The sequence below is a fragment of the Fistularia commersonii genome, chromosome 9, assembly GCF_037954325.1.
Source record: "Fistularia commersonii isolate RoL2024-O1a breed Wild chromosome 9, RoL_Fcom_v1.0, whole genome shotgun sequence".
Taxonomy (NCBI): domain Eukaryota; kingdom Metazoa; phylum Chordata; class Actinopteri; order Syngnathiformes; family Fistulariidae; genus Fistularia; species Fistularia commersonii.
The window spans coordinates 17,392,129-17,402,782 of record NC_141292.1 but is presented as its reverse complement, the minus strand read 5'-3'; the positions used below and the strand labels follow the sequence as shown (position 1 = coordinate 17,402,782).

Genomic DNA, 10,654 nt, shown 5'->3' with positions numbered 1-10,654 from the left:
TTATTACTGCTATTACTGTTACTACTGCAACTATAATGGTGACTGCTGCTGCTACTAGCCTTGCTACTGCTAGCATAATAATAATTTAAGCCATCGGGGATGAACCACGAGCGATAGGCTGCCGTCGATCAGCGCCAGGGAAGCAAGTTAGGGGTACAGCGTCTTGCTCAACAACACTTCGACACACTCGGAGGAGCAGGGGAATCGAACCTGACACAGGAATGTTAGGTTCCAAAGACAATTGGTCCACCTCCTGCGCCACGCTGCCCCCAACTATCACCACTACTAGCACTGCTGTAGCTAATACTACTGATGCTACTACTTCTGATGCCCAAACTACGGCTGCTTCTTCTATCACTACTACCCTAATTGCTGCTGCACCTACTACTAGCTTAACTTCTGCTGTCAAGACTTCTACTTCTACAGCCACTGCTGCTAGCTAAGCTACTACTGCTCTTACTGCTACTGCTGTTACTACTGCTCCCAACACTACTACTAGTACTTCTGCTACTACTTCTGTAGCTACTTCTTCTAATACCGTAATTTCTGTGGTCACTACTTCTGTAGCCACTGCTAGCTAAACTACTATTTACTTTGTTTTCCTTCAGTTCTAGACATTGAAGGCTCTGTGTTTTTGTTTTCCCGGCGTGTCCAGACCCGCCGTGTGTGGAGCAGGAGCTGCCACCACGGCTCAAGAACACCATAAAGGAGGAGTGGGTACTTTTCTTGGAGCATCTTCGCAAGCGGGAGTTCTCACGTGCCAACTACAGTGGTCAGGCAAACAAGCAAAATAGAGTAGAACCTTGGCTTACAAATTTAATTTGTTCTTTCAGTCCGTTCACAAATTGAAATATTTGGAAACCGAATCAATTTTTCCCATTGATCCGTTCTTTTATATTTTGTAGGGGTTTATTTATGGCTAAAATACTAGCAAATTATCTTTCATTAATCCAAACTAGCAACAGCTTTTCTACTTCTCCTAAGACTTGAGACCTTTGCTTTGCTAACGTAGCTGCCCCTTTAGCCACATCGGCTGTCGCTAGCCCATCTTTGTTCATCAGGATCACACAGATAGTTGACTCGGGCATTAGCGAGATCTGTAATAGCATCACCACTCTCACGATTAGCTAATATTCTTCAGATCCACTGTAATTCTTAACTTCTTTCTTAGCACCACTAGCACTAGCATTCTTAACTTTTTTGAGCACCATAATGAGGGCTAGTTTACTGGAAAAAAAAAGCATTTTAAGGGCAGAACACAACGTTGAATGATGTAAATAACGCAGAGTAGCATGCTCTACTGCCGCTACGCTACAACACCACAACTGTCCGTGAGTAAGTTTGTTTTTGTGTTCGCGCGCCGAAACTCGTTCGCCGCTCGATTCAAATTTGGATTGAAAACTCGTTCGCAAGCCGACTTGTTTCGTGATCAGGGGTGCTCGTAAGCCCAGGTTCTTCTCTACACACAAGCGCGAATGCCGACCGGCTTGCTAATCACCAGGATATTTATCGTGTCCCGTCCGCCCAGAAGTGACAGTGGACCTGCTGAACTCCTTCGCGAACTGCTCGGGGTTGGACCTGATCTTCGGGCTCAACGCCCTGAAAAGGGCGCCGGACGGCAACTGGGACAGTAGCAACGCCCAGCTTCTGCTAGCCTACTGCGAGTCGCGTGGCTACAACATATCTTGGGAGCTCGGCAATGGTACGCACCGCCACCACAAACGCAAACATACCGTCCCCCTGACCTCTAACCTCTGTCATGTGACCTCAGAGCCAAACAGCTACCTCAAGAAGGCGGGCTTTGCTGTCGACCCGGATCAGCTCGGAAGGGACTTCCTGCACCTGCGGGAGATTCTGTCCGAGTCCAAGGTTTATCACGGCGCTGGACTCTACGGGCCAGATGTCAGCCAGCCCAGACCCGGCAGGCACTTCTTATTGGACAGGTGCGGTGGTGGTTGCACCACATCTTTTTTTGGGGGGGGGGGGGGGGTCAAAGGTCAGGGAGGTGAAGGTGCTTCAGGACCGGGGCCGCACATCAGGTGACCTGCAAGCTTTGAGCAAGCTTTTTAGCTTAAAAGCCAGAAATTGGTCGAATGAACGTCAACAGCAGCAATACAAGAAATGGAAACTTTGAAAAATATGACTTTTTAAGATGCAAAGGAAAAAAAATGATTCAAAATTTGCTGCGGCAGAACATTGTTATTGTTGTTATACCAACATCCAATGGGACTGGATTGTTCCTACAGCCCCTTAGCATGTGTGTGAACCTCAACATCTTCACCTCTGCAACCTCTAGTTCTGCCTGCTGTCTTTTGGTCACCTCTTTTCCACACTCTCCGTTGCTCTGGACTGTTGACCCTAAGTACCTGAAATCCTCCAGCTTCTTGATCTCCACTCCCTGTAGCCTCACCGTTCCACCCGAGTTCCTCTCATTCACACACATATATTCTGTCTTGCTGCGACTAACTTTCATTCCTCTCCTTTCCAGAGCATACCTCCACCTCTCTCGATTTTCCTCTACCTGTTGTCTGCTCTCACTACAGATCACAATGTCATCCGCAAACATCATGGTCCATGGGGATTCCTGTCTAACCTCATCTGTCAGCCTGTCCATCACCATTGCGAACAAGAAGGGGCTCAGAGCTGATCCCTGATGGAGTCCCACCTCCACCTTGAACTTCTCTGTTACCCCTACAGCACACCGTACCAGTGTCTCACAGCGAGCATACATGTCCTGCACCAGTTTAACATACTTCTCTGCCACTCCAGACTTCCTCATGCACTACCAGAGCTCCTCTCTTGGCACCCTGTCATATGCTTTTTCTAGGTCTACAAAAACGCAATGCAACTCCCTCTGGCCTTCTCTGTACTTTTCTATCAGCATTCTCAACGCAAATACTGCATCTGTAGTACTCTTTCTAAGCATGAAGCCGTACTGCTGTTCACAAATGCTGACTTCTGCTCTCAGTCTAGTTTCCACTACTCTTTCCCATAACTTCATTGTATGGCTCATCAACTTTATCCCTCTGTAGTTGCCACAATTCTGCACATTCCCTTTATTCTTAAGAATAGGCACCATCACACTTTGTCTCCATTCTTCAGGCATCTTCTCACTCTTTAAGATACTGTTGAATAATCTAGTCAGAAAATCTACCGCTGCCTCTCCTAGACACTTCCACACCTCCACAGGTATATCATCAGGACCAACTGCCTTTCCACTCTTCATCCTCTTCAATGCCTTCCTCACTTCACTTTTACTAATCTCTGCTACTTTGTGGTCTACAATAGTCACCTCTTCTACCCTTGCCTCTCTTTCATTTTCCACATTCATCAGCTCTTCAAAGTACTCTTTCCATCTTCCCATCACTCTTCTAGCATCTGTCAATACATTTCCCTCTCTGTCCTTTATCACCCGGACTTGTTGTACATCCTTTCCATCTTTATCTCTCTGTTTTGCCAACCTGTATAGATCATTCTCACCCTCCTTACTATCCAACCGAGCATACAAGTCATCATAAGCCCTTTGTTTTGCCTTTGCTACCTCTATCTTTACCTTTTGCCGCACCTCCCTGAACTCCTGTCTGTTCTCTTCAGTCCTCTCAGTATCCCACTTCTTCTTCGCTAACCGCTTTCTCTGTATACACTCCTGCACTTCCTCATTCCACCACCAAGTCTCCTTATCTACTTTCCTTCCAGATGACACACCAAGTACTCTTCTACCTGTCTCCCTGATAACACTAGCTGTAGTTGTCCAATCATCTGGAAGCTCACCCTGACCACCCAGACCCTTTCTCAACTCCTCCCTGAAAACCATAAAACACCCCTCCCTTTTCAGCTTCCACCATTTTGTCCTCTGCTCTGCCTTTGTCCTCTTCATCTTCCTTGTCACCAGAGTCATCCTACAAACCACCATCCTATGCTGTCTGGCTACACTCTCACCTACAACTACTTTGCAGTCACTGATCTCTTTCAGGTTACCTCGTCTATACAAGATGTAGTCTTCCTGCGTGCTCCTACCTCCACTCTTACCTTAAGTTACCCTATGTTCCTGTTTTTTCTGGAAAAAGGTGTTTACTACAGCCATTTCCATCCTTTTTGCAAAATCTACCACCATCTGTCCCTCTGCATTCCTATCCTGGATACCAAATCTGCCCATCACTTCTTCATCCCCTCTATTGCCTTCACCAACATGTCCATTGAAGTCTGCACCAATGACCACTCTCTCATTTCTGGGAATATTCTGCATCACTTCATCTAACTCATTCCAGAACTTCTCCTTCTCTTCAGATTCACATCCCACCTGCGGGGCATAGCCGCTAACAACATTGAGCATCACACCTTCAATTTCCAGTTTCAGACTCATAAGTCTATCTGACATTCTTTTCACCTCTAGGACGTTCCTAACAAACTCCTCCTTCAAGATAACTCCTACTCCATTTCTCTTCTTGTCAGTACCATAATAGTACAACTTAAAGCCTGCTCCTAAGCTTCTAGCCTTACTACCTTTCCACCTGGTCTCCTGGACACACAGTATATCCACCTTCCTTCTCTGCATCATGTCGACCAACTCTCTACCTTTTCCTGTCATAGTCCCAACATTCAAAGTCCCTACTCTCAGTCCCAGACTCTTTCCTTCTTCTTGTTCTTGTTCTTCGACCCACAGTAGCCCAATTTCCATTAGTACCCTGTAGGTCATCAGTACCAATGGCGGTCGTTGTTAACCCGGTCCGCGACCGATCCGGTATGGTATAGTTTTGGTTGTCTCGCATATTTGGTTTTGGCAAAAGTTTTACGCCGGATGCCCTTCCTGACGCAACCCTCTGCATTTATCCGGGCTTGGGACCGGCACAGGGAGACGCTGCTCCGTGTCCACCCAAGGCAGGCTTGGAGAGGCACAGGCCAGTGCCGCCTTAAAGTGTAAAGTGTAATAAAAAGCAACATATACAGTGGTACCTTTATTTTAGACGTCAAAAAGTAATTGCGGCTCCCAATGTTTTCTTTTCCGAGGAAATCGGGTCCAAATGGCTCTTTGGGTGTTATATATACATATATACACTGATCAAAAAAATAAAGGGAACACTTAAAAAACACATCCTAGATCTAAATGAATGAAATATTCTTATGAAATACTTTGCTCTTTACACAGTTGAATCTGCTGACGACAAAATCACACAAAAACGATCAATGGAAATCAATTGTATCAACTCATGGAGGTCTGGATTAGGAATCCCACTCCAAATTAAAGTGTAAAAACAAACTCCAGGCTGATCCAACTTTGATGTAATGTCCTTAAAACAAGTCAAAATGAATCTGTGTTGCTTCCTGAGTGGACACTATGATTTCACACAAGTGGGATTGACTTGGAGTTACATTGTGTTGTTCAAGTGTTCCCTTTATTTTTTTGAGCAGTATATATATAACTTAATATCGCATATTTGCAAAATCCTGTTTTCAGCCTATGTAGCAGGGTGCTAGCATTAGCATAAGGTCGCTATGACTACTGTCAACAGAGGAGAGGGCGTCTATGGGTCCTGTTGTGATTTTCCTGCCAAAACACCAGCAGAAAATGATGGAATTTGTAGAATTAGCAGTACGTGCACTGTAGACTATCCAAGCCAGCTCTAATAGTCATTTGTTATGGCTTTGCGGGCCAAATATAATAACAATACGGGCCAAATTTGGCCCGCGGGCCAGAGTTTAACACCTATATTTTACATTAGAAAAATCACACGGCGCACCACCAAATAAAAATGTCCAAAACATTTTTTAACGAATTAGAATGAAACCGTCGTCTCAATTTACTTAGTGTGAAATCTAATATATCTAATATCTGTAGATTCGTCAAGTTGCAATGCAAATTTCACCACTGATGTGCAACTTTTCCAGAACACTTTTTTGCAATATTCGAAGACATGTCATCAATATGTCTGAAAATGATATTTTCTTCTACGATGATTTTGCCGGCAGGTAGTATTAATGTTTTGCTGTTTGGATTTAGAGACGAGTTCAGCAACTTTATAGCAGCTTTCACTGATTTCTCACTCGTCTTGGTAGTTTCCAACAAGGCTGCCTGTTTGTTTACGCAGATACAAGTACTTTTTATTTTAAAAATGTATCACGCAAAGCGTCACTAATCACTCTGACACACAGGTTAATTCACTACCCGTTGCCATGGAAGGGTTAGGACACGCTGCCCACATAGACATAGGAAGACACATTATTAGCGTTGGATAAATAATTTTCAGACCAATCAGGTGAAAGTGGGCATTTTTCCACGGCACACCTGATGATCTCTCACGGCACGCTAATGTGATTTTGCAAAGATTTACTTTGATATTTGCAAAGTGGTTGGGAAACACTGCTCTAGCAGACCCCAGATGGGGCAGGACTTGTACTGTCTTAAGCAGGGGGAGTTGAGACCCTGGCAGCAAAGTGTGTTACTGATTTGTTACCTTGGTTCCAGTTCTCTGCAGGTCCTTCAGAAGGTCCCCCTGTGTGGTTCTGGGATTTTTGCTCACCGTTCTTGTGGTCATTTTGACCCCACGGGGTGAGATCTTGCATGGCTCCCTGTAGGTCACTGGTACCAATGGTGGTCGTTGTCAACCTGGGTTAACCCGGTATAATCTGGTTATTATAATTGATTCGCATGTTTGGTTTTGAGATGAGATGAGAGATGAGAACAACTTTATTAATCCCGAAGGAAATTGTTGTGCCAGAGTTTCAAGTAAAAAAACATAACAGTAATAGATAATAGTAGAAAGGAGGAAGAATAAGAAATAAAATGAAATATGTTTTGTCTTAACTGTTAGCAGTAACGACAAAGATTGAAACTTTTGGCAAACGTTTTACGCCGGATGCCCTTCCTGACACAACCCTCTGCATTTATGCAAGGCTACATTTGTATTTATACATATATATATATATATTATAATAATATATAAATATAAAAATATATAAATACAAATATATATATAAATATTCAAATATTAAAATAGTTAATATATATATAAATATTTTTATATATATAATATATACATATATAAATGTTTTTTATAAATATATTTGTATATATAAATATAAAAACATATGAATATAAAAAAAAAATATATATATAAATAACCAATGTAAATATATAGCATTAAATGCGAACATACAAATATCAAAGTAAATCTTTGCAAAATCAACCGTTTTTTTATAAAAGTCTTCTCACAAAACTCCCGACCGTACACACAAACAATATACCGTATTTTTTCGGACTATAAGTCGCACCTTTTTTCATGGTTTGGATCAGCCCGTAGTGTGTTTGTCCACTTCAGTTTTGAGTGTGACGCCAAAACCAGACCTCCGTAAGGTGATCAAGCTGCAGAAAGAAAGTTTGGAGTGAGTTAGAAACTCTAACTCAGCGGTTCTCAACCTTGTTGGAGGTGCTGAACCCCACCAGTTTCACATGCGCATTCACCGAAGCCTTTTTTATTGGAAAAAAAATATGATTTTTTTTTCAATATCAAGACATAGTTTATGTTTTACTATTGCGCAAAATGAACACTGTGACTTCTGCTTCTGCTCTCATGTCATTTTCGCACCAACGTCCGTTCCCTTTCTTCTTTTTTATGTCCAGCATCTTAGAAAAAGGATTGCTGCAAAGATATGTCCTGACCTTGAATTCAGCAAGAGTTGTGTTCTTGTATTCCCCATCTCCATACAGCTTAACCATTGTGTTGTCTTGCAGGTCAAAAGTGACCCACTACCATGTTAAGCTGTAGAAAAAACACCTCAATCTTTTTTTTCAACTTGAAATGTTATGACTTTTCCGAAAGAGACCCCATAATTAGAAAAAGTGATATTTCTTTTTTGTTTGTTTCCATGTGGGCTGTACACCTCTAGGGTACAAAGATTGTCTTATGGGTCATTTTTGACCCGTAGGACAAGGGGAGTAAACACAATGTTAAGATCGCACAAGGGTTAAGGAAGCGTTCCATTAGTTTTGCCGGTGCTAGACTAGAAATGCTCAACTTGGCATTGCAAATCCCCTCCATGAGCTGCCACCGTACCGTGGTGGGGGGGTTTGCGCGTCCCAGAGATCCTCTTGTCGGGGGCTTCATGCTCACCCAGGGCAAACAGGTGAGGAACCAGACAAAACGTGGCTCAGAAGACCTCCCATGAAGAAGAAAACCATTGGACCCAGTTGTCCCTTGCCCTTGTCCTCGATGGGGAGCGCCTAGTGGTCGCGCCTTCACCCATGGAGCTCGGCCCGAAGGATCAACATCGGTCCCCTGGGCTCACCATCCACAGGAAGGGCCGAGGGGATGCGGTGCGAGCCGGGAGGTAGCCGGAGATGTGGACCTTGGTGGTCCGTGTCCTCGGCTGCAGAAGCTGACTCTTGGAACATGGAACGTCACCTCTCTGGTGGGGAGGGAGCCCGGCACGGGGTCTGGAACCAGGCCACTCGAGAGGGGCTGGACTCTTGTTTTATTCTGGAGTTGCCCCTGGGGAGAGGTGCCGGGCAGGTGTGGGCATATTGATCGCCCCCGTCTCGTGCCCCCTGCACCCTGTTGGGGTTCAACCCGATGGACGAGAGGGTAGCCTAACCCCATGCACCCAACAACAGTTCACTTTACCCAGAAGGCGCCCCTTGTGGGGACTCCCTTGTTCTACTTGGAGACTTCAACACTCAACGTGGGCAACGACAGTGCGACTTGGAAGGGCGTGATTGGAAAGAACGCCCCCCTGATCTGAACCCCTGTGGTGACTCCAAATGTAACATGAGGTTTCGTCTAGCGGAGTCCCCTGTCAGGAGTTGGTTGGAGGTGGTTGCCGAGGCAGAAACTTGAGCGTGGGTCGAGTTCGGGGAGACCACGGAGAACAACTTCCGGTGATTATTAGTTATCAATCAAAGTTCTTGGGGTATCATTAACTCAATAATGATACCAACCTTCGTTCAAGAAGAATAATTACAAATGAGTGGAACAGTCTCGAGAAATATCTGAAATGTCAATATCTAACAATAATGATATTTTAGGTTAATAAGGCACACGTCCTGACACAAAGTACCAATAAACTCCCTTAATAAAGTTTATTTGACGATCCGAAATGCAGTTGTGTGTGTTGAGGGACTACAAAAATGGCGGCACTTCGGAAAACTACCAAAATGGCGGCGGTTGTAGTCCGAAGGCTACCAATTATCTATTGGCACTGCCAACAGATAATGTCCCTTGTTGTTCTCTATTTTATTATCACTATAACTTGCCTTTCAAGGTGAAATGTCTGTTCTTGGTCTCTTTTAAATTAATTTTCCTCAACAGTCCGGAATATAGGGTACATATATCAAATCTTGTAAAAATAAACAAAACAAACCTTTTTTTTTCCCAAAACAACAGCACTTTCGACCTCCAAAACCACACAAGACTAGATTACATGTAAATAAAGAAATATAGGGTTTAAATGACTATATTTAGATTTTGTTGTACTTTTATTAATTCCTTGCGGGAATTAGCTGCATTTTAAAACCTACGGTATATAAAGCAAAACAAAACAGTCTAATCGAACTGTCACTCGCTCAATAACCCACGGCTGATGTTTGGGAAAACCTAAGGATTTTAAGCGCGCCTTATAGTGCGAAAAATACGCTAATAACGTACAAATGAGTACCAGCAATGAGTACGACATCCAGCTGCTGTGCTCTCTGCAGGAGGTCAAGCCTTCCCTTTCCCTTTCTAACTCACCTCCTGTATGTCTTCAAATGCGCTCACTCTTTGGAGCATCTACAACAGGAGCACCTCCCGTGCCCCTTGTAGCTCCTCTGCCTTGAGCTCGTCGGACATCCGGACCCGGAGCTCCTCCTCCCGGTGCTCCACCGGCTCCGTCAGGCCCTCGATTTCCCTCCTGCTGACGCGCTCCTGCCGGACAAGAAGCTGGACTCCTCGCCAAGTCCAGCTTCGACGCCAGCTCCGACGCGTTTGGACTGCAACTCCCTCCTTGCCGGTGCCCCGGCGGTGACCATCAGGCCTCTGGAGCTTATTCAGAAAGCGTCACCCCTGCCTGGTGTTCAACCGTCCCAAATTCTCCCACACAACTCCCCTTCTTATGTTCCTAGCTGGCTCCTGGTAGCAGCATCAAGTTCAAGTCCCTGGTGCTCGCCTATCTCCAGGTGATGGTCAAGCATACCAGTCCCCTCCGATCTGCCACCTCTTCGCGACTGTCCCCCGGCTGCCGATCGAACCGGTCTTGGCTCTTCTTGGTCTCGGCTCCTCTGTGGTGGAACGAACTCCCAAAAAAGGTCATAACAGCGGGGTCGCTGCCCATCTTTCGCCGTGAGCTGAAACATACGTCTTCACCAAGCACTACCCTAAAAAAAGAAAAACAAACGTATGTATGTATATGGTTCTGAGATGGCTATTTGGTTGAGTGGTCACTTCTGAGTTCCGACTACTGGTACTTAGGATCTTCTGTGACTGAATTGCACTTTTTGTAAGTTGTTCTGGATAAAAGCGTCTGCCAAATGACTTGAATGTAATGTAATGATGCGGCCGACGAGTCGCCCTACGCCGTTCAAGGTCTCCAGCACAGTCCCAGCCAACAACAGGAACATCTTCTGACTTAGGCGTCAGTCCTGGAACCCCCACCTGGAGATCAAGGTGCAGGTGGAGGTAAAAAG

The 10,654-nt window shown here is 44.8% G+C and overlaps 1 long non-coding RNA gene across 1 annotated transcript; it reads left to right on the top strand.

The window, feature by feature from the left end:
* The first annotated feature begins 482 nt into the window (after positions 1-482).
* LOC147231457 (uncharacterized) lies at positions 483-1,922 on the top strand. The gene is made up of 3 exons (XR_015106649.1): positions 483-772; positions 1,529-1,702; positions 1,772-1,922. It is a non-coding gene; the product is annotated as an uncharacterized LOC147231457 (long non-coding RNA).
* The last annotated feature ends 8,732 nt before the right edge of the window (positions 1,923-10,654 follow it).